Source organism: Fundulus heteroclitus, chromosome 3, assembly GCF_011125445.2.
Source record: "Fundulus heteroclitus isolate FHET01 chromosome 3, MU-UCD_Fhet_4.1, whole genome shotgun sequence".
Lineage (NCBI taxonomy): Eukaryota > Metazoa > Chordata > Actinopteri > Cyprinodontiformes > Fundulidae > Fundulus > Fundulus heteroclitus.
Window position 1 is genome coordinate 45,138,119 of NC_046363.1, and position 24,388 is coordinate 45,162,506.

Below are 24,388 nucleotides of genomic sequence, written 5' to 3' on the forward strand. Positions count from 1 at the left end.
TCCCTCATACTGAGCAAGCATGAAGCGACAGTGGGAAGAAAAACCACCCATTAACGGGAAGGAAAAACCTCCGGCAGAACCGGGCTCAGTATGAACGGTCATCTGCCTCGACCGACTGGGGGTTACAGAAGACAGAACAGAGACACAACAAGAGAAACAAAAAGCACAGAAGCACACATTGATCTAGTAATCTGTTCTACATTAGATGGAAGTAGCGGGTGAGCCGTCTTCTCTGGATGATGTCACAGTTAACAGAACGCCAGACCAGGTGTACCTACTATGAAGAAAAAGAGAGAGAGCAAAAGTTAAAAGCTGAAATGACGACAGTCATTTCAATGTAATACAATGCAAAACTGGAGAACAGTAGACTGAAGAACAGTAGAAATCAGTAGAGTGAGAAAATTAGACCCTGATGTCCTCCAGCAGCCTAGGCCTATCACAGCACAACTATAGAGATAGCTCAGGGTATGAGCCACTCTAACTATAAGCTTTGTCAAAAAGGAAAGTTTTAACATTAGTCTTAAAAATAGATAGGGTGTCTGACTCACGGACCAAAACTGGGAGTTGGTTCCACAGGAGAGGAGCCTGATAGCTAAAAGATCTGCCTCCCATTCTACTTTTAGAGACTCTAGGAACCACCAGCAGACCTGCAGTCTGAGAGCGAAGTGCTCTGTTAGGAACATACGGGGGTAATCAGAGCTCTGATATATGATGGAGCTTGATTATTAAGGGCTTTATACGTTAGAAGGAGAATTTTAAATTCTATTCTTGATTTAACAGGAAGCCAATGAAGGGAAGCTAAAACAGGAGAAATATGATCCCTCTTGTTGATTTTCATCAGAACTCTTGCCGCAGCATTTTGAATCAGCTGAAGACTTCGAACTGCATTTTGTGGACTTCCTGATAGTAAAGAATTACAATAGTCCAGCCTTGAAGTAACAAATGCATGGACTAGTTTTTCAGCATCACTCCTGGACAGAATGTTTCTAATTTTGGCGATATTCCGGAGGTGAAAAAAGGAAACTCTGGAAACCTGTTTAATATGAGATTTAAATGACATGTCTTGGTCGAAAACAACACCAAGATTTTTAACTTTATTACCAGAGGCCAAGTTAATGCCATCCAGATTAAGGGATTGATTAAGAACTTTATTTTTTGAAGACTCTGGCCCAAAGATTACAACTTCTGTCTTGTCAGAATTTAAATGCAGGAAATTTAAAGTCATCCAGCTTTTTGATGTCATCAAGACATGACTGCAGTCGAAGTAACTGATTGGATTCATCTGACCATCATTTAGTTCATATGGATTTGTGTCTTTCATCCACTACTAGATGTAAATCGTATTGGCATTTCAATATTAAACTGCTTCAAGACATGTTTTTTTGTCAAAGTTTTAGTAATTTTTGGCAGTTATGGAAAGTAAGAAAGTCAGATTTTACATCTTTAACTGACTGGTGGGAGGTAGGGAAGGCTCAGATAAGAGTATTCTGTCAACAGTACACTAGTCATTCTACAATTAAAATTAAGAAGGTGATTCAGAATTTAGAAAATGAAATAACACAATTAGAAAATGATTTGCTCAAAGATGTTACAAACAATGAACAGCTTAAACAAAAGAAAGATCAGTTAAGTCGGTTTTTGCATGAAAGGGCTAAAGGGGCTTTAGTTCGGTCGAGGTTTGTCAATATTAAAGATATGGATGCCCCTACATGTTTCTTTTTCAACTTAGAGAAGAATATCAGTCAAACAAAACAGTTGATTGGCCTTCGGCTTCCAGATGGAACTTTGACTACTGATCCTAACACCATGAAGGAGCAGGCTGTGGGCTTCTACAGTGATCTTTTCAAGCGGCAGGACTGTAACAGAAGCTCTATGAAGGATCTGGTGGATGGTCTTCCTCAACTTTCTGCGGCAGATCAGGCGATTTTGGATACTGGAGTTTCATTGGAAGAGTTGACCACCGCTGTTGGACAAATGGCTCCTGGAAAAACTCCAGGTCTGGATGGATAACCTTCAGATTTTTATAAACATTTTTGGAGGCTTTTGGGAGAGGACTTGTGGGAGGTGCTTCGGGAGTGCTCCTCGTCTGGCATCTTGCCATCATCCTGCCGTAAAGCTGTTCTCTCTTTGCTTCCAAAAAAAGGAGACCTGACTTTGTTGAAAAACTGGAGACCTGTTTCCCTCCTTTGCGTAGATTATAAATTATTTTCTAAAGTACTTTTGAATAGGTTGAAGAACATTCTTGAATCCATTATACATAAAGATCAATCCTACTGTGTACCTGACAGATCTATTATGGATAATCTTTTTCTTTTAAGAGACTTGATAAATATCTCTAAACTATATGAAATTGATGTTGGAATTATCTCCTTGGATCAGGAAAAAGCTTTTGACAGGGTTGATCATTATTTTCTGTTTTCTACATTAAGGGCTTTTGGGTTTGGTGATGGTTTTATTTCTTTAGTGGGTTTATTGTATAGAGAAGTAGTTTGTGTTGTTAAAAGTGGAGGAGGATTAAGTTGTCCTGTTAAGGTTCAGAGAGGTTTTAGACAAGGATGTCCTATTTCCGGACAATTGTATTCTATTGTAATTGAACCCCTTTTTATATAAACTGCGCTCTGTTTTGACTGGTGTTATTCTTCCAGGTATCCCTAATCATTCAGGTTTAGTGGTCTCTGCTTATGCTGATGACAAACATTTTTATTAGAAATCAGAATGATTGTAACGGGTCTTCAACACTGTTTGGAGCTTTATGAAAAAGCATCTTCAGCTAAGGTAAACTGGGAAAAAAGCTCTGCATTAAAAATTGGCCCATGGATTAATAATCTCCCTATTTTACCAGGTAATATTATTTGGGCTAGTCAAGGTTTAAAATTTTTGGGTGTTTTTTTTTAGGGACAGATATTTTTTTGGAAAAAAATTGGGAGGGTGTGATGGAGAAAGTGTGTGCCAGACTAACCAAATGGAAATGGCTGCTGCCTCAGCTGTCTTACAGGGGAACGGTTCTGGTAGTTAATAACTTGGTTGCTTCGGCTCTCTGGCATAAGTTTGCTGTGTTAACACCGCCGCCATCTCTCATACGTCTCCAAAGGATTCTAGTGGATTTTTTCTGGTCTGGACGACATTGGGTGAGAGCTGCTGCCCTGTACTTACCAGTGGAGGAGGGAGGACAAGGACTCATAGACATCACGTCACGGATTGCAGCTTTCAGGCTTCAAACTGCGCAGAAACTGTTGTATGGTACTGGATTACCATGGTTGGATACGGCATGTCTTCTTTTAAGGAAAGCAGGATGTATTGGATATGATAAACATCTCCTTTTGTTACGACAAGGATCCTTGGACTTGGCTGGTCTTACTCCGTTTTACCAATCTGTATTAAATGCCTGGAAGATTTTCACTTTTGAGAGGACGGCTGATACAACACCAGGGATGTGGATATTTGAAGAACCTCTGTTTGAGAACAATTTCATCCCATCACAGCTGTTGTCATCTGGTACTTTGCGATCTAAGATGAGAGAAGCGGGATGTGTGAAGCTGGGTCATCTGATGAAGGGATCTGTGTCCGACCTAACTGAGCGTTTGGATGTGCGATCCAACAGACTTGTGTTAAGGCTGAAAGAAGAAGCCTGTGCTTCTCTGTCAGACTCTGTCAGAGCCTTTGCTGCTGATGGTACTCTGTCTGACAAATGGGTGGACCAGTATGAATATGTATTTCCATCCATAATGGTCTCTCCTGCAGTGGATCAATGGCAGGATGAGGCAGAAAAGCTGTTGTCCTTCCAAGTTACGCCATTAGGACATTTTGAAGGGTTAGGAAGAAAGGCCTTGTACAATATCTGTGTAAAGGTTCTGAATTTACATTCTCTAGCAGAGGTGAGGGTGTTGAAGTGGACTGAGTTTTTTAACACCAGCTCTACCCCATGAGGCTGTTGGCGGTCCCTGTACAAACCCCCGATAGAAAAACGGGTGGGTGACCTCCAGTGGAGGATTGTACACGGGGCCATAGCTACAAACAGGTATCTGGCACACCTTAATCCTAGCACTTGTGTTAACTGTCCTTATTGTTTGCAGGAGGAAACTTTACATCATATTTTTGTTGAATGTTTAAGATTGATTCCTCTTTTTGTTGTTTTGGATCGTTTGTTTGGTGGTTTTGGTGTACAGTTTTCTAACTGTATATTTATTTATGGTCCACGATATTGCGCAAGGAAAAAATCTGTTCATGTGCTTTTAAATTTCCTTTCTGGAATAGCAAAACTAGCAATATGGATATCAAGAAAGAACAAAAAGAATGGTCATAAAACTGAAAATGCTCTTGTTCTTTTTCAGAGACTGATAATTGCTCGTGTTCGTGTGGAATTTGAGTTTTTTAAGTTAACAAAGAGTATAGATGTTTTTGTAGGTAAATGGGGTGTTAAAGGTGTTCTGTGTTCGGTGGATGAAGGTGGATCTTTAGTTTTTAATTTTTGATTTTTTTTCTGTTCTTTTATTAACATGATTTAGTTGTATTGATTGCTGTAATGGGTAATAAAGGCAATTTTAAACTCTAAACTCTTTCTTTCTTTCTTTCTTTCTTTCTTTCTTTCTTTCTTTCTTTCTTTCTTTCTTTCTTTCTTTCTTTCTTTCTTTCTTTCTTCCTACACAGCTTCAGTTTATTAACTGACTGCAGTCCAGATGATCTCCTCAGCCCTTTTTCTGCTGCACAAATGTAGCAGAATTGATTGACACCAACTTTTTTTTTTTTAGATTGGAAAAAGTTATGGGGGCCAACTTCACTCATGTTGTCTTTGGGAGACGTGTCACTGTTAGACTGTGAAATAACTTCTACTTCACTTTATCCACGTGTCCATTCTTCCCCGAGATACCCGTCCATTTGTTTAAGTGTGCCACATGTGACGTCTTCTTTTTTCTTTTTTTTTCCCCAAAAAAAACATGTGACGTCTTCAGCATTATCTGTTGTTTCCCAGTAACTGCTTTCTGCAGCTCCAGCATCTGGTATCTCATAATCTTCAACACCGGTCTGGAAACAAAAATGTGTTAAAGGATGGAGGGACACTTACCAAAAGGAAAACTCCAAGAGACGAGGTTTTTGTGTAAATAAAAATGTATCAGTAAACATAGATCTAGGATTAAAGAGAAATATAAGCAGATACAAAAGTCAGAAGCTTATAAGGATTGACAAAGTTTAAAAACATGACAAAACTCAAAAACTCCTCCAAAAAGGCTCTAAGCATATTTATATTTAGATCAAAGTTAAAAACCTGTTTTGAGTTGCCTTTAAACGTTAATATTTTAGTTTGTAGTCCAGCTTGTCTTTTGTCTTGACCTGCTGTTACTATTCTACTGATCTGTGCTTTCCTCTGTAACGTTTTCTTTCATGTTCTGTTCAGCACTTTAAATCGTTTTGTTACTGAAATGTGCTACAAATAAACTTGCCTTATATCAGAGTAAATAACCATGATTAACATGTGAAAAGGGAACTAATACATGTAAAAATGTTTAGAGAAAAGGAGAGCAACATCTTTAATATTGTAGTGATTTGTTCTTAACAAAACAAAAACGAACCTAAGCCACCGTGAGCCTCTTGCATCCAATGAATTAACTTCAGGTATGGTTGAAGAGCTCTTATTGATCCAACGCTCTCACAAAAATGCAAATTGTAATTGCCCACTGGCTTACAACCCAATATGATATAATTGCTGCAACGCAGTGATCGATAACAAAACAACAAATACCACCACCACCGACGACGGACAAAAAACTGTTTGTTTCCGCTGCAATCAGCACACCTGCCATGCAACTACCTGTGACTTCATTTAAAACAGATAAAGCCACCCACTGTCCATTTTAGGTATTACAACAAAGTAAAATAAACACTAAACTCCAAAATATGGCTCTAATAAATATGACGAGGGCAGTTGCTGGTGTCGTTACTCTGGAGGCCATAAATGTATTTCTCTTCTGTGTCTCTTTGCATGGTGTTTACTTCTAACCTGACTCCGCATATCCATTTGGAAAACCTTCTGTTGAAGTAATTTTGGGAAGGGGCGAAAATACTGGTTAGCTGATTGGCCTATGTTGGTGATAGACGGGCCAAATAAACCAATCATATCAACGAAGCATATGACGTACTAACAGCGACTACGAAAACACAACCACAAGCTCTTGCCGAAACCAGTCAGGAGAAGAGCAAAAACATCTTTTCCTCTGAGAAAAGCCTCCAGAGCAGTGTTTTGCTCTTCTTTCAGTGAAGAAATACTCTGTAATTCCGATAAAACTTGCTCGATAGCCACGCTAACGCTAGCTTCATCGGCTGAAGCCGCCATGTTCTTTAGACTGAACTGTCGCGCTTCTCATTGCGTCACACCTCAACCCGCCTCAAAGCCAACGCTGATTGGACGTTCGTTTGGTGAACGGCTCCAAATTTTCTTTAACGGAAAGTAGCCAGACTGATCTGCGAGTGAAACCTTGAAAGCTCGCGAGATCAGGATGGTCTCACGAGGCTAGTTTACTTCCATGGCCTTCATGGAGGCCCCTGCATTCCCAGCATGCTCCTCTCCTCCCCGCTTGGATGATCTCTGGTACCTGCAGGTTCACTCTCCCTTGTCTCTCAGCTTGTTAGGATGGACTGACGCCAGCCTATCACATGTGATGGGGAACCTCTCCACCCTTTGCGTGCGTGAATGCTGCTGATCTCTGACCCCGATCTTCCTTTCTACAACTTTTTCTTTTAAAAGCTGGTGTGACCCTTTACAGAAGACTAGAGGCCTTAGGTGGGAACGCTGTGGACCAGTGTCTAGGTTTGAAGGCAGGTATTGCAGGAAACAGTGTGTGGTGTTAGGAAATTGCTGGAGACAAGGGATGAGCTAGAACTATGTTATTATTTGGAAACAAAATAACCCAAATAGAAGCTTACAACTTAACAAGCCAGCAGCCCTATGTTTTACATTTAGTGCAATACCCCATATCCTTTAGTGTAGTCTGTGTTCAGTAGTTAGTAGTCTTAGTCAATTCTTTTGGTCAGTTAGTGTTTCAATTGTTGTGGTAGTTGGCCGATTACCATATTGTGAGCTGGACAATGTCGAATGAATGCTGTCCTTCAATCAACGTTCTCGGCTCAGGCTCACCATCTCCTTCAGGAAACAGTTCTTCAGTCTGTTTGGAAGGTTTCCTGAACCAGCAAAGAAAACCTAGTCAAGATGCTGCTCAAGCTTAGCACAGTAGACAATCATCACACCACTTCTCTGCTCCGTCATCTAGCCCACTAATGTTTTATTACACATTAGCTTTTGGTATCACCAAACTCACCAATGTAGCATTTTTTCCTTGCAACACCTCCTCTGCTCCAAGCTGTGATCAGAAAGAATTCTAAGCTACAGAAAGGCTCGTTGCAGACATGCACGGGTGATCCAAAAGACAGGAAGTAAAAGTAAAAGCAGGTCAACGTTTTTTTCTATTCAAAATAAATGTTTTTCAAAATGAAATACATGCATTAATCAAAATGAATATGACCTAGGGTGTCCATATGTGCTCTTGGCACCAGGACACCCTAGGTCGCAGTTCAATGATCGACTTTGTTGTCGTTTCATCTGATCTGCGGCCGTATGTCTTGGACACTCGGGTGAAGAGAGGGGCGGAGCTCTCCACCGACCACTACCTGGTGGTGAGTTGGCTCCGATGGCGGGGGAGGAAGCCGGTCCGACCTGGCAGGCCCAAACGTACTGTGAGGGTTTGCTGGGAATGTCTGGCAGAGTCCCCTGTGAGGCGGAGCTTTAACTCCCACCTCCGGGAGAACTTTAAACACGTCCCGAGGGAGGCGGGGGCCATTGAGTCTGAATGGACCATGTTCCGCGCCTCTATTGTTGAGGCGGCTAGTCGGAGCTGTGGCCGCAAGGTTGTCGGTGCATGTCGCGGCGGCAACCCTCGAACCCGCTGGTGGACACCAGCGGTGAGGGAAGCCGTCAAGCTGAAGAAGGAGTCCTACCGGGCTTTTTTGGCCTGTGGGACTCCGGAAGCAGCTGATGTGTACCGGCAGTCGAAGCGGCAAGCGGCTCGGCTGGTCACTGAGGCAAAAACCTGGGCGTGGGAAGAGTTCGGAGAGGCCATGGAGAAAAACTTCCGTACGGCTTCGAAGCGATTCTGGTCCACTATCCGGCATCTCAGGAGGGGGAAGCGGTGCAGTACCAACACTGTTTACAGTGGGGGTGGTGTGCTGCTGACCTCGACTCGGGACGTCGTGTTTCGGTGGGCGGAATACTTCGAAGACCTCCTTAATCCCACCAACACGTCTTCTGTTGCGGAAGCAGAGCCTGAGGACTCTGGGTCGGGTTCTCCCATCTCTGGTGCTGAGGTTGCCGAGGTTGTTAAAAAGCTCCTCGGTGGCAAGGCCCCAGGGGTGGATGAGATTCGCCCTGAGTACCTTAAGGCTCTGGATGTTGTGGGGCTGTGTTGGTTAACGCGGCTCTGCAGCATTGCGTGGACATCGGGGGCAGTTCCCCTGGATTGGCAGACTGGGGTGGTGGTTCCCCTATTTAAAAAGGGGGACCGGAGGGTGTGTTCCAATTATAGAGGAGTTACACTCTTAAGCCTCCCTGGTAAGGTCTATTCAGGGGTTCTGGAAAGGAGGGTCCGTCGGATAGTCGAATCTCGGATTCAGGAAGAGCAGTGTGGTTTTGGTCCTGGCCGTGGAACACTGGACCAGCTCTATACCCTCAGCAGGATTCTGGAGGGGGCATGGGAGTTTGCCCAACCAGTCTACATGTGCTTTGTGGATCTGGAGAAGGCATTCGACCGTATCCCCCGAGGGATCCTGTGGGGGGTACTCTGGGAGTATGGAGTACCGGACCCTTTAATAAGGGCTGTCAGGTCTCTGTACGACCGGTGTCAGAGTCTGGTCCGCATTACCGGCTGTAAGTCGGACTCGTTTCCGGTGAGAGTTGGACTCCGCCAAGGCTGCCCTTTGTCACCGATTCTGTTCATAACTTTTATGGACAGAATTTCTAGGCGCAGCCAAGGTGTTGAGGGGATCCGTTTTGGTGGCCTTAGGATTGCGTCTCTGCTATTCACGGATGACGTGGTCCTATTGGCTTCATCAGGGCGTGATCTACAGCTCTCACTGGAGCGGTTCGCAGCCGAGTGCGAAGCGGCCGGGATGAAGATCAGTGCCTCCAAATCCGAGACCATGGTCTTGAACCGGAAAAGGGTAGAGTGCCTTCTCCGGGTTGGGGAGGATGTCCTGCCCCTAGTGGAGGAGTTCAAGTATCCTGGGGTCTTGTTCACGAATGAGGGGAAGATGGAGCGGGAGATTGACAGGCGGATTGGTGCAGCGTCTGCTGTGAAGCGGGCGCTGTACCGATCCGTTGTGGTGAAGAGAGAGCTGAGCCAAAAGGCGAAGCTCTCGATTTACCGGTCGATCTACGTTCCTACCCTCATCTATGGTCACGAGCTTTGGGTCGTGACCGAAAGAACGAGATCCCGGATACAAGCGGCTGAAATGAGTTTTCTCCGTAGTGTGTCTGGGCTCTCCCTTAGAGATAGGGTGAGGAGCTCAGTCATCCGGGGAGGACTCAGAGTAGAGCCGCTGCTCCTCCACGTCCAGAGGAGCCAGTTGAGGTAGCTCGGGCATCTGGTCAGGATGCCTCCTGGACGCCTCCCTGGTGAGGTGTTCCGGGCACGTCCCACCGGGAGGAGGCCCAGAGGGAGACCCAGGACACACTGGAGGGACTATGTCTCCCGGCTGGCCTGGGAACGCCTTGGGGTTCCTCCTGAGGAGCTGGCCCAAGTGGCTGGAGAGAGGGACGTCTGGGCCTCCCTACTGAAGCTGCTGCCCCCGCGACCCGAACCCGGATAAGCGGAAGAAGACGGACGGACGGACGGACGGACGGAATATGAACAGAAATTAACCTGTTTTATTTTCACTAGGTTTACACTGTTTTTAGCATTAAAACTATAAGTATAAAAGCCCACAGCAGTGGCTTCTGTTAAATTTGAACACTAGTGATTACGACAGGAACCCATTCTTAATTTTAGTCACCTAGGCCCATGGAAGTGATGGAACAACTGATTTCCATGATTTGGATGAGGGAATAAATACTTTTGGCTATATAGTATATTATAACACTGGAAGATGTAAAAACAAAAATACTTCTGTTCAGAAAACTAAAATGGACGTTTTGTTAAATACACAGATTCACACATGCACAGATATTTAAGGTTGACTCTGCAGTTGATAGTTTGATGCCTGATTTATATTTCTAAAAGAAAAATGCAAAAAAAAACTGTAATCATGGCAATGCAAGATTTGCTTCTGTTTAATTAACTCTTCTGTGAATTGACCAGGTGGGAGAGATGGAATCTGTTTTGGAGCTGCTGCTGGAGACGCTGTCCGCTCTGAGCGACGACAGTTTAAGTAAATTCTGGAAGCGGTACCTGGGCCGAGAACGTTCCTTAAGTCCTAGCTGTATCACAGATCTGAAAGGAGAACCCTTTCCACTGTCTGCTGTGAAGACTGAGCCGGAGATCTTAGCAGTCTCATTGTTGCAGCGTGAGGGAAAACTGGCTGTGGACGTTACTGAAAGGATTTTAACAGACATTAATGAAACACATCTGGTCCAAAGGCTTTGGGATCACAGGTCAAGAAACAAAAGTAAGAGAATAAGAACAAAACCTATACATCATGAAATCTCCTTTTAGTGAGTAATTTCCCCCCCCAAATTTCACCTTATTTATTTATTTATTCATTTATTCATTAATTCAGGTAAATGTCATTGAGACAAGGTCAGATATTTAAGAATGTCCTGATCTAAAGACAGATACAGAACTACAACATGTTGAAACAGATTCTAGCCTTTTTAGATGAAATAATCAATCTGGATCAAAACCAATTAATTAAATAAATCAACTGGAAATAAAATAAGCAATTAATGGTCTCACAGGTTCTGTTTTCTAGCTCAGGTTGATGCATATTTTAATGTGGATCTCTTTATATTGTGGTTCTTTAAGCTGCTTTAATTATCTTCCACTCAGAAAACCCTGATGATCATCTGCCAGCGCTGCTCCACAAAGTGAGTAAAGTCTCTGAGCCTCCTTGACTTCAGAATGCTGCTTGTTTCTATTCTCCATTTCATGGGTCAGACGTAGGACTGTGAAACATCTGAGTAAAACTTAACATGACCTGGACTCACTTTGTTGAGTTATGGAAATGTAAGCACCCCCTCTATGTTTCAACCATTTGTAGAACCCTGTAGCAGCATTAACTCTTTGCGGGGATCAGTCTCTGACATCACTAAAGGAGGACCCACGTTTCTTTCCGGCGTTGCTTCAGGTTGTTTAGGTTTGCAGAAATTAGTCCCTCCACAGCTCAGCTGACACTGCAGGGTGACCATGTCATAAAAACAAACCAGGATCATCACCCCCCCAACCACCACCATGCTTGACAGTATCAGGATTTCTGCTTTCTGTGTTTTCTTTCAACATGGTGCTGATGAGCATTTTAGACAAACATCTCCAGAACTCTGGTCTCCTCCGTTGTCCCAGAAGTCTGGTCCTTCCTCCAGGTGCAGCTCTGCTGACCTCAGTCCTGCTGCCATCTTGGTTCTGGAGAGAAGAGACTTTCTCCTTCAAGCCTTCCAAGCAGCCAGACTGGTTCAGGGTCATGATATTTGACCTTTAACCTGCTACCTGAGGACTGTAGAGTCTGAGGTGGAGCTCCTGGTTAATAATCATTTCTCTGAGCTTCCCACTCTGATCTTGGGCTGAACCTGCTGGATGTCCATCCTGGAAGCTTGGAAGCTGTTGAGACGTTCTGATCCTGGGAATAATGTTTCTCTCTGCAGGATGACGGCCTAAAATGGTTTGTAAATGACCTCTGAACCCTCCCCAGGTTGATGGGCAGCAACAGCTCCTGCTTTGAGGTGATTGTACCTCTGTAAGGGAGGGGGACTGGTTAGTGGCTGTGGTTCCAACAGAGTCACTCACAGGAAGGCAATAAAGGAACGCTGGAAGGTCCTCTCACACTGGAGGAGTCAGGAATAAATAGAGCAGCCAACAGGTGCAGCAGCACCACTAGTTAGAGGAGTCACAGGTGCATGAAGTCAGGGAGGGATTGCCAGAGCAGCACAGGGAGCAGAGAGTGACGTCAGCAGCAGAAATACACGTTACACCCTGGATGCTTCAGAGCAGCAAACTGAGAAAACTCCTGCTATAGTGAAACAGGACGGTGGACTTTAGATTATCCTATGATAGTAAATAATTCAGAACTTTAAAGTTATCATAGGGTTTGCATAAATTAGTGCTGAATAATTAATATAATTAAAATTAACATATTGTAAATATGTAGATACATTACTGAGCTGCTGGTGGATTTTTAGGTAACATTTGAGCTAAAAGTTCATTAAAGTTATTATCATCAAATGATTCCAGTCTCAGATGAGAAACCCCCCCCCCCCCAAACACACACATTTTTAGAGGTCCTCATAACAATTACATGTTAAGCTGTAATTCTGGATGAATTCTCCTTAAACAGGCGTCTTATTATTTCAGGCAGCAACGATGGCAGCTGTGAAGGAGCTGCTTTTGGAAAAGCTGACTAATTTGAATCCTGTAGTCCTTGAAAAGTTCAAGATCTTCTTGAAGTTTACGGTCTTCCAGAAGAAATTGCCACAGATCCCATGGAGCGATCTGCAAGGGGCCGACTGTAGATCAACGGTGAATCTGATGTTGGCCACATACGGTCAGCGGTGTTTGGAGGTGACCAGTCAGGTTCTAACAGACATGAACCAGACCGATCTGTTGGAATATCTGCCAGAGAAGAGCGATGGAGCTGAAGGTAAGCTGAACTACGCTCCTCAGTAATTCAGAGCACTGATTTCCAACGTCTCGTCCATGCCAGCGTGGGCATAAACCTACAGGAATAATCTGTTCAGGGTGAAGCAGGAGCTTCTGTTCTCCACTAACTGGGTTGATGAAGTGCTGCAGACTTTCAGGTGGTTCCTTCTTTATTTTCCAGCTTCAGTTCTTAAAAAGACACAGAAGGGAAATAGTCAGAAGCAATCTGTGTTGTTTTCCATCATATTCGCCTCTTTCTCTCTTCCACAGTATTCATATCCAGCCGTTTTTCCTTCATGTTTACTGGAAACACTGATTAGAACCAACCTAGATGAGATTTATGAGTAAAATTCATTATGGCCAAAAATGGACCAATTCAGATGTTTTCCCGTCTGGACAACACAGAACCAACTGGCTAAAATCAGTCGGTGTTTAAGGTCCGCTGACAGACTGATCTACTTCTGCTTTACTAGCAGAACTAGATCAGTGGGATCTGAGAACAGATGCATTTCTATCAGAGTGGGATTGGAACGCATATGTGAACATCAGGGTTTCTGACTAAATGGGCTCCAAGCATCGCCTCAACTGAACATTTATGTTATAAGAATTATTATTCTGAAGTCACTATGGCCTCACACCACTCGAACAGAGGAGGCCTGGAGACCTGATGTCTGTGTATAAGTTCCACTGTTTGCTGAGTGCAAGGCTGAATGCTGCGTAGAATGATTATTGTCTATGATAGACTGTCTTTGTTATGTCTCTAGCCAAGGCCACGGCGCAGTATTAGGGGAAGCCGGAAAGTGAGACAGACAGAGACAGGGCAGACGCAGACCGCAGCAGAACCGTGGGGTGTGATTACTTTCCAACTATGTGAATCTCTGCTCTGTTTCTCAATAAAAGTGCTGGAACGTCATTACCACTGTCTCGTCATTTAGTAAAGATGGGAACTCAGTTACTATTGTTTAAAACTCCACCAAGAACTCTCATAACAATTTAAAAGAAAACAGGGCCCTTAAAATGTAAAAACAGCAGGTTATTGGTTATTTAACATTCTGTTGAGCCCCACACCCTGTTGACACGCCTTCTCACCAACTGGCCTCAATGGTCCAAGAGGAGCAGCTTCAACCTCCAATGCTGCTTCCTTTGTTTTAGCTGGAAGCTTTAGTGTCCCTGTGGTTAGTCTTCTGTAGAAAATATATTGTTCAGACATTTATATTGACATTCAAGTTATCATCAAATCTTTTTCCCCTCAGAGAAACTTTCTCTGGAAGAACTTTGGCTTGGACTGATCGACAAAGTGAGTAATCTGTGACATCAAACACAGCAGCTTTCATCAAATGCTTACAGGTCTAAAATGTGCTCAGCATGAAAAATATGCTACATTATACACATTGTGTTCATTTTACTCTTTAATTACAAAATAAAGCTGCATTCATTAAGCTGGCAAAAAGATCATATAAGCAGTTTAAAGCCCCAGGAAGTAAGTTTTACACCCTTTAAAGTAGTGGTGCGCTAAATGAATTTCAAACTCTCTCGTTGTTAACAGCATAATAATTACTACAGAATCACAAATGTGACAATGTAAACATGTCCTCCATGTATTAGCTAATGCTAATAGCTCATAGCTACAGTCTTCATGTGAAATTCTTTTTAGCACAGTTATTAAATTTGTTATTTCTAACTTTGGCCTTGTTTTTTTTTTCTAAAGTCATTAGTAAATTTGTTGAGTTACATTTATTTTGATCCTGTTTCTCGAAGCCACCTATTTACAATCTAAAATTAGCACTACAGTGTCAAGGGTTGGTAATTGAGCCCGATTTCAGCCACACACACAGAGTTTCACCTTTAACAGTTTTATTGAAGATTGTGGAGTATGGCTGAGGAGAACCAGAGTTCTGTACCAGACTGAATGAGGTGGAGATGACAGCTGGAGCCGGCAGACGTGAGGGAACACCGGCAGGTAGGCGAGAGGCGAGGGCAGGCAGACACAGGTGAAGCTGGAGGACTGCTAGCAGACATGAGGAAGGGAAGAGCAGCTGGCTTGAGGCGGAGGAAGGCGGTGAGGAAAACGACGAGGGACGAAGGGCGCTGTGAGATGAAAGGCGTGAGCAGACGTGGGAAGGATGGTGACGAACCAGCAGGGAAGGGCAGACTGAGGAGTCCTTAAGTAGGTTGACTGACAGGTGAATTGAGTCCAGGTTGATTGGTGACGGCAGGTGGAGAAGATCTACGGTGAGTGGAATCGGGGTTGTATGGGAGATGGAAAGTGCTAGAACTGTTCAATATAGAAGACAGATAGGGTAAACTCATAGGCTAACAGGTTTATCCCCATTGGCTACTGTAATTAAAAATGGCAACACTACAGACCATACAGACCAGGATAGGAGACCCAAACTCTTGAGATAAGGGATCTTAGAGCATCCTAAAGCTATCAAAAGATCTAAATTTTCAGCCACATTGGCAGAATTCTCTCTAAATGAGGCTTCAACCATTAAATTATTAGTCCTGGAGGAGCAGTGTGGCTTTGGTTCTGGTTGTGGACCAGATCTTTTCTTTTACAGAATTGATGAGGACTTGAAGAGAGTTTAGTTGATAAGACCTGTGCCAAGGTTTTATTTTGGGGTGTTGCAGGAGAAAAGGTTAGCTCTCGTACTTTTAAAAGTTATGTGGTCCTTGTAAACCCAAAGCAAGTTCCTGTTGGAGTATAGCAGGACAGCTCATCACAGATTCTGTTTAGGGTGCTTGGGAACAGGATCTTAAGACCTGAACATGGAGAAGAGCTTTTATGGTGAGGAAACCTTGGGATCATGTGGTTCTGAAGTCACTGGAACGGTCCACAGCTGGGATGAGAATCACCTTCCAATACGATGATTCTCAACTGGAAAAAGGAGGATTCGTCCCTCTGAGGGATGGGTGAGCAGGAGCAGGAGATGGTTAAACAGATTGGAGCCTTGTCTTCTCTAATGGGGTACCGCGCACGAGCTATTTTTAGAAACACAACGTCACGATGACGTCACATCACGTGGTACGCAGTGGGGCAAACTCCGGAAAGCCGCCGTTGTTTTGCTTTAAAAGAGACGTGCGTTAGCCTAGGTTTTACTCGGTAAACGACTGCTTTTTCCAAATCTAAAACCATGGTTTTTAAACATTGTTGCTATGGAACGTGCAACAGCGACTCGAGTTACGCTGATCGGCCGCATATGAAGGATGTTTTCTTCAAGACTGCCAAGGAGAAATGTGTGCGCTGGGACCGGGGCGGTCGGCCTACACAACAGTTCAACCCGGAAAAAGTTACCAAATTCAAGTACATATGTAGCAAGCATTTTGTCGGAGGAAAGGGCACAACCGAAGAACATCCTGACCCAATTCCAGCGACATCAAGTCAAGGTAAGAGTATTTTGGTGGCCGACATGTTAATAAAGTAGCGCCTGCTACCATGACAGCATATAGGCTATCATGGTAGCAGGCGCTAACATGATAGCCTGCTACCAGGATAGCTTACTCAAAAACATTTCAAATGAGACAAACATTAAACATATACCCATTCCTGGACGGTGATTGCAAACAACAACAAAAAAAAAAAAAAAACGGCCGACGCTGCCATGATCGCCGCGCAGGAAAAAAAAAAAAAAAAGCTTACCGTTCATCAACTCGGCCCGTTTTCCAATCTTTTTAAGCCATCGAACCTCAAGCCATCGTTTGAGCTGAAGGTTGGTGTGTTCTTCCACAGTGCGACCAGTAATCCGTGCGCCTGGGACATCGTCTTGGGAAAGTTTAACGGCTGTAAAGTCGGTCATATCACTGTTTCTGTTGCGCTTGTAATAGCTGGGTTATCCGTGCTTTCTCTCCTGTATGCCCTACCTAAGAGGCAAAAGGGGCGTTGCTCTTGAGACGGTGACGTCACGTGCGCGGTACCGCATTCTCTAGAGTCAAAGGTGAAGTCATCTGTCCAACAGCTGAATCTCCGTCCAATTTAGTTCATCACCAGAACAATTATCTTAAACAGAGCAACAGATCTACAGAAGAATATCTGAAAAGGACCAGAATCAAGATGTTGCAATGGCCCAGTCAAAGTCCAGACCTCAGCCTGATTGAACGCTGTTTAAAGGGAGAAGCTGATGAATTTGGCTCAAGCCACCCTATTGAGGAAGGTTCCTAAATCTGGATGGAAATCGCTTCCAATCACACTTATGGGTAGGGTAGCTTCAATAAAAATTATGGTCCTACCTAGAATTAATTATTTATTTTCAATGATCCCCAATAAACCATCATCTGACTGGTTTAAATCTCTAGACTCTGCCATTTCTAAATTTCTTTGGAAAGATAAACCCCCCGTATTAGCTTAAGCCGGGCGTACACTGTACGAGTTTTTCAGTCGTGGTACTTATATACATCTCAAACTGTGCGACGGAACCGCGGGGTTTAAAAAGTTCACCGCTCACGATCTGTGCGGCGCGACGCTCGGACGAGACCGGACTGCTCACACTGTACGTCGTGTCCCCTCTGGGACCGCTCGCTGTGGTGGCAGAGCGACTGTAGGTGACAGGGACCCAGAGCAGGGGTTCGAGCCCAGCTCTGGCGAGGCCCGCAGGAGGCACGGGGCGTCGGGGGAACGGAGGGGAGAGATAGGAGAGACGAGACGCATCGGCGGCCGCGCGGCACGGCAGGTCGCCTGGCCCGCAACCACCCCCCCCCCCCCCCCCCAGCAAGCGGAGGAGTGGCGAAACAGGCGGCCAGCGCGTTGCGCGGACCGGACGGCTCGCCCTCCCCAACACCGGCCGGAGGTTGCTTCAGGGACGCCCGCTTCCCTCCCTCCGCTGGCGGGGACGGAGAGGAGGGGAGGGCGCCCCCTCGTAGCTCTGCTTGAACAGCAGGATGCGCTCACGACAGCCGACTGAATTTCAAACATGTTTGATTTTCACCGATCGTCCTGATCGGGAGGTAGTCGTGAGAAGCCAGTCCCCCCTCCTCCCCCCCGATCAAGCTGAAATTCGGCCCGATTCAAAAAATGCTCGCACGACTGAAGAATCAGCCCGAAAAGGGGAAAAACTCATACAGTGTACGCCCGGCTTTAAAGACAATACAGAAGACTAAAGACAGGGGAGGATTAGATTTGCCTAACTTCCATGACTATTACTTAGCAAATAGGCTACAATACATCTCTAAATGGATAAAAAAGTCTTTTAGATGAGCCTTGGTTAGATATAGAACAGGAAATGTGCAATAACATCATGATTTCAGATTTGTTTATTAGCTCAAATATAAAACGGCATACATGCTTCAAAAATATCAACATTAGTTTTACTCTGACAGCATGGTGGGAGTTCCTTAAAGGTATACTATGCAACCGGGGTTGATTTTCCAGCGAGGCTCCCCCCAGAGGGCGAAAGTAAAAGTGCACTGTCATAAATATGCTCAGCTGTTCTCCTGGTTTGTCCGTCAAGCCAGGCGCGGTTGTTTTGAGCTTAGCAGACAGGGGAACGCAACGAAAAGTGGAAAAAACAATGACTAACACAGTGAAAGTATGAACATGCACACAGAGAGAGAGAAACCATTCCACTTTGCGCCGCTGAGCGGCTGAGCGGAGCGGAGCGGGGGGGAGACAAACTTTGCGCCGCTGAGCGGAGCGGGGGGAGACAAACTTTGCGCCGCTGAGCGGCTGAGCGGAGCGGCGCGCATATCGAGTTAGTTTTATTTTTTTATTATTATTTTTTGGAATGTCGGCGAGGCGGTAGCGTGAGGGAAACCCTACAATGTTACTTACAATCGCATCAGCAGAAACGCGAGGTTCGTGTCAGCCTTGCAGCCTTCTATGTTCACCCGTGTACGACTCCTCTCTCTGTCTCTGTCTGAGCCCTTTTCCTCTTTCTTGCCTGCTCCAACATGGGCTTTCGCTGTTTTCTCGCTGGTTCCGCCATGATAACTGCACAAATATCGCCACTGCGCTACCAACGAGCACACCTTTCACTGTGGGCGTGTAGCAGTTCTCGCCGTAAAGCAAGACCGACTCTCGCGATGCACACGAGACTACTGAGCCTGTGGGTGCGGGCCGAGGGCTCCTGCAATTGCAAGTGCGGTATTTCCCCCACAGACCACCAGGGCGGCCGAGAAAACCTTAGTTCAACCTGAAATGACTCATTTAATCATCCAAATCGGTATGGAACATATTAATTAACTGAAAAATGTTGCATAGTATGCCTTTAAAATGACAAAGTCATCCCTTATCCCATGCAGTCGTACACCTATCTGGAATAACCCTGATATCCTACAAAATAATAAAATGATAAACTTTACATACTGGAAGAATAAAGGTATTAAATATCTGGAACATCTACTTGACGGAACCGAGTTCATCAATTTTGCTAAACTAAATATGAAATATGGCATTAGTAAAAATAAATTCTTGGAATATGAACAACTTAAATCTATAATTAGCAATAAATATAAGCATATTAATGGTGGTTTACAAATCCCAACTAATATATTAGAGTTCCTAGATTTAACCCCCCCAAAACTACTGTCTAAATCATACAGGACACTAACTAAAATAGATGATTCGATATCTCTTCCAATTATGAAATGGGAAAAGGATTTATCAGGCACCTTTGAACTAAAATTCTGGGCTCAGATATGTCTAAGAACTTTCAAATTGACTAGAAACACCAACTTACAACTAATACAATACAAAATCCTTCACAGAGTACACTACACAAGACAAAGATTATTCAAGATGGGTTTGGCACAATCTAATATCTGTCCACACTGCATAGGCAATCATCCTGATAATTATATTCATGCGTTATGATTATGCACACCAGTCCAGAGGTTCTGGACACAGATATGTAAGGACTTATCAAAGTGCTTGAGCTGTAAAATTACACCTTCCCCATCATTTTGCTTGCTCGGTAATTTTGAGGAAAGTCCTCTGAAAAAAGAAATAGTTTACATGGTTTTCACTGCATTATGTATCGCAAAGAAAACTATCCTCATGAATTGGAAAAGTAAAGAAAATCTCAGTATCAATCAGTATAGAGATCTTTTGTTGGATCATATTAATCTAGAGACAGCATCTGCTTCCACATCTGATTGGTCTCTTTGGGCTCCTCTGATCAACACCATCACTTAGTGGAATAAGGGGCGGTTGGTTGCTTCCTGCAGGGCGCAGTGGCTGGAGTAGGGCGCCTGGTGGATCTGACTCCAGGGTCTGTTGCCCCCATCTGGGAGGAGCTTGGGAGGCCTACGGGCGGCCTACAGCGCCGCTTGCGGCGCTCTTGGGGAGCTGCGTGGTGATGGACGTGGGTTACTGGCCTGGTAGCTGTGCTGCCGCTGGGTGGGGCCGGGGTGGGTCTGGGGGTCTCGCCCCGGGGGTTCCGGTTCCGGGGGGTGTGCCGCTTTTGGTGTTGGCCGGTGCGTGCCCGGGTGTCCGCCCCTGCATGGGGCCTCTGGTGCGCTGGGGGGCCTCGGGGCCTGTTGAGCTGGTAGGGGGGCATGGTCATTAACATCTCAGGGCAGATGCTCTTCTCCTTCATTGGATAGGCACTCTGCTAGTGGGGGGAGGAGGAAGGAGGGGGAGTAGGGACTTACCCAGCCTGGTTGTCTACTGTCGAATGTATGGTGAGTTGTTTGAACGTTAGTGTTGGGGAGGGATTAAATCTACGGGTGTGGGGGGTGGGCTTGGGTCTGGCCCCCTGTCCCGGTCCTGGTCCGTGTCGTCTTCCGGTGCGGGTATCGCTTTGGGGGGTGGGGTTTGGGATGGATCTTGCGGGCTGGCTGGCCGGGGTTATTTATTTATTTCGTCCGTCCGTCCGTCTTCTTCCGCTTATCCGGGGTCGAGTCGCGGGGGTAGCAGCTTCAGTAGGGAGGCCCAGACGTCCCTCTCCCCAGCCACTTGGGCCAGCTCCTCAGGAGGAATCCCAAGGCGTTCCCAGGTCAGCCGGGAGACATAGTCCCTCCAGCGTGTCCTGGGTCTTCCCCTGGGCCTCCTCCCGGTGGGACGTGCACGGAACACCTCACCAGGGAGGCGTCCAGGAGGCATCCTGACCAGATGCCCGAGCCACCTCAACTGGCTCCTCTCGACGTGGAGGAGCAGCGGCTCTACTCTGAGTCCTTCCCGGATGACTGAGCTCCTCACCCTATCTCTAAGGGAGAGCCCAGACACACTACGGAGAAAACTCATTTCAGCCGCTTGTATCCGGGATCTCGTTCTTTCGGTCACGACCCAAAGCTCGTGACCATAGATGAGGGTAGGAACGTAGATCGACCGGTAAATCGAGAGCTTCGCCTTTTGGCTCAGCTCTCTCTTCACCACAACGGATCGGTACAGCGCCCGCTTCACAGCAGACGCTGCACCAATCCGCCTGTCGATCTCCCGCTCCATCTTCCCCTCATTCGTGAACAAGACCCCAAGATACTTGAACTCCTCCACTAGGGGCAGCACATCCTCCCCAACCCGGAGAAGGCACTCTACCCTTTTCGGGTTCAAGACCATGGTCTCGGATTTGGAGGCACTGATTTTCATCCCGGCCGCTTCGCACTCGGCTGCGAACCGCTCCAGTGAGAGCTGTAGATCACGCCCTGATAAAGCCAATAGGACCACGTCATCCGCGAATAGCAGAGACGCAATCCTAAGGCCACCAAAACGGATCCCCTCAACACCTTGGCTGCGCCTAGAAATTCTGTCCATAAAAGTTATAAACAGAATCGGTGACAAAGGGCAACCTTGGCAGAGTCCAACTCTCACCGGAAACGAGTCCGACTTACTGCCGGCAATGCGGACCAGACTCTGACACCGGTCGTACAGAGACCTGATAGCCCTTATTAAAGGGTCCGGTACTCCATACTCCCAGAGTACCCCCCAAAGGATTCCTCGGGGGACACGGTCGAATGCCTTCTCCAGATCCACAAAGCACATGTAGACTGGTTGGGCAAACTCCCATGCCCCCTCCAGAATCCTGCTGAGGGTATAGAGCTGGTCCAGTGTTCCACGGCCAGGACGAAAACCACACTGCTCTTCCTGAATCCGAGATTCGACTATCCGACGGACCCTCCTTTCCAGAACCCCTGAATAGACCTTACCAGGTCTATTCAGGGGTTTATTTATTATTATTATTATTATTATTATTATTATTATTATTATTATTATTATTATTATTATTATTTATTTATTTATTTATTTATTTATTTATTTTTATTTTTTTTGGGGGGGGGGGTGTAAAGCCAGTAGGCTTGGTGGGTGGGCTGGGGGGGGTTGAGGTGTTGGTCCTGGTGGGTGGTTGGCTAGCGGGCCCTGCAGCCTCTCCCTGGCCCCCGGGCTACGGTGGTGCCGCTGGCGAGGCCCCCTTCTCTGGGTGGGGCTTTCGGGGAGCGGGGGTGCCTATTGGAGTCAGTAGGGGAGCTGGCTCCCTGGGATGGCTTCCCAGTCCTTTGCTCCCCATCCCCGGACTCCTCCCTCTGCCTGCTCCATCACGCCGCCACACATGTAGGTCCTGGGGGAGGGGGCGTTTCTGGAGGTTGCCACTTTCTGGTGACGCCCCTCTCCCCAATTTTATCATGCATCTTAGACACTTTCACTCCAAACATTTTCACAACACACACTCATGTAGGCCATGGTATGGGGGGTGGGGGGAAGACGTCTGTGGGGGGGGGGGGTGGCTTATGTTGTGTGAGCCTCAACTCGGACGGCTCCCTTCACCTCCTCTCCCACTTAGACATTGAGGGTTCTGGGCAGTTGCCCGGAGGGTGTGCGCTGGCACCAGCTTCCTTCCGGAGTGGGGGTGGGCTCTGACGTGCACCCCCATCGGCGATCCCAGTTTTTAAACGCACTTGAGAACAATATGCAACAACACAACATCTGAGCGGGCGTAGGGAGGATCGGGGTCTTCTGCACACCCCCGTTCTCCGATGACGGCAAGGAGTCTGGGGCCTGGAAGAGGTGCGGGCCACTGTGTCCGGGGTCTTGGCGGGGGGCTGCTGCGGGTAGCCAGCGGCTTGCCAGGTCTGGGGCAGACGCCTCCGCTCCCCCCAGGAGGGGCGGGGGTAGCTAGGGTAAGGTGGGGGAGGGAGGGGGTTTATTAGGTATTTAGGGGTGAGGGGGGCTCTGGCTGGGTGGCTCGTACGGGTCGTGTTGGCCTCCCCTCTTTGGGGGACGCGGTCCGGGGGGCATCTGGTCCGGGGGCGGGGCCGGGGATCGGGCACAAGCAGTCGTATAGTCGATTTGGGGTCACCCCCCCCCCCCTCGGGTCAGTGTTGGATGCGAGTGTTATGTGGGAATATGTGTACAGTGTCTTTTTTTTTTTTTTTTTTTTTTTTAATGTGTGTGTGGTGAGTGGGGCACAAGGGAGGGATGGTGTGAATGAGTTTCCTTTTTTTTCAGGTATGGGTGTGGTCCGCTCCCTCTCCCAAGAACATCTCAAGTGTCCGCTAGGTGCGGAGCCCATCCCCCCACGTCCTGCCCTCCTCCGCTGCGCTGGCGGGCTCCTTGGCCCTCGGGCGCATTGGTAGGCTTCGGGTTTGGGGTGGGTTCCCGGGCGTGCGCCGGCCCACTCCCGGCGGCTTCTTCGCGGGGCCTGGCCCCCCGGGGGGCGGCCAGGGCCCCCGTCGCGGAGGCGGGGCACCCCTGGGGCCTCTGGCCCCCAGGGCCCATGGCCGGAACCACTTCAGCGGGGCTAGCTGCCGGCGGAGCCCACGGGCTCGTCCCCGCGGCTCTTGGGGGCGTCTGCATTGCGGTGGCTGGGGGATTTCATCGGGGTCGTCTCTACTCTTTCCTGGGGGGGGGGGGTTGCAGATATCCTGCGTTGGCCCCTCCTGGGCGCCCTGCTTTAGGGGCCCCTTTGGGAGTCCGGGATTATGGGTCCCCTGACTCCTGCCTCTGTGCTCGGGGAAGGTGGGTCTTCGGTTCTCCACAATCACTATCAAGCTATTTCCTTCTGGATAATTTTCACCTAAACTAGTGCACTCTCACAAACTCCCACAGGTGCTGGGTCCCAGGTATTAAATGTTCACTTATATACAGAAAGGCTATAATTTATTTACTTTCTTTTACTTATATACAGTAATCTTATAATTTATTTATTTATTTATGTTCTTTCACTCTTTTTTACAAGTATCACATTACACATGTCAGCATATATAATAATATATATGATTTAGCAATGGCATCTAGGTGTTATTTGATTGTATCTGTTGCTTTATGTCTGTTGGTTGTGCTGTTCTTTTTGCATCTCTCTTTCCAGGTGATGGAGCAGACGGAGAAGGTTTTATCATTCTCTCCCTTTTTATCTCTTCTTTCTTTCACCTCTACTCTTTTTTTTCTTTTCTTTCTCTTTCACTACTTGTTTTTCCTTTACTCTCCCATTGTTATGTCCATATAATTTGAATTTCTCCCTGCAGGAATCACAATAAAGCTATTTACAAGCAGGACAGGACACTGGGGAAAAAAATAAAAAAATAAAAAAATCTGGATCTCATTCATTCGGTTCTCCTGACCAAAACCTTGGAACTTAGACAGACGTGAATCAACTGCTTCACTGTTTGGACCAGCGGTTTTATTCAGATAAGAAATA

At 46.3% G+C, this 24,388-nt stretch overlaps 2 protein-coding genes and 2 long non-coding RNA genes across 4 annotated transcripts in view; 3 read left to right on the plus strand and 1 right to left on the minus strand.

Moving 5' to 3' along the window:
* Positions 1-24,388, plus strand: part of LOC105924485 — a 252,954-nt gene that overhangs the window by 211,127 nt on the left and 17,439 nt on the right. The window lies entirely within an intron of this gene.
* Positions 1-24,388, minus strand: part of LOC118562707 — a 275,945-nt gene that overhangs the window by 169,767 nt on the left and 81,790 nt on the right. The gene's annotated exons all lie outside the window — the stretch shown is intronic.
* LOC118562715 overlaps positions 1-24,388 on the plus strand; it is a 53,239-nt gene that overhangs the window by 27,270 nt on the left and 1,581 nt on the right. The window lies entirely within an intron of this gene.
* On the plus strand, positions 10,467-12,581 carry LOC118562712. Its single transcript, XR_004930775.1, has 3 exons — positions 10,467-10,647; positions 11,028-11,065; positions 12,543-12,581. It is a non-coding gene; the product is annotated as an uncharacterized LOC118562712 (long non-coding RNA).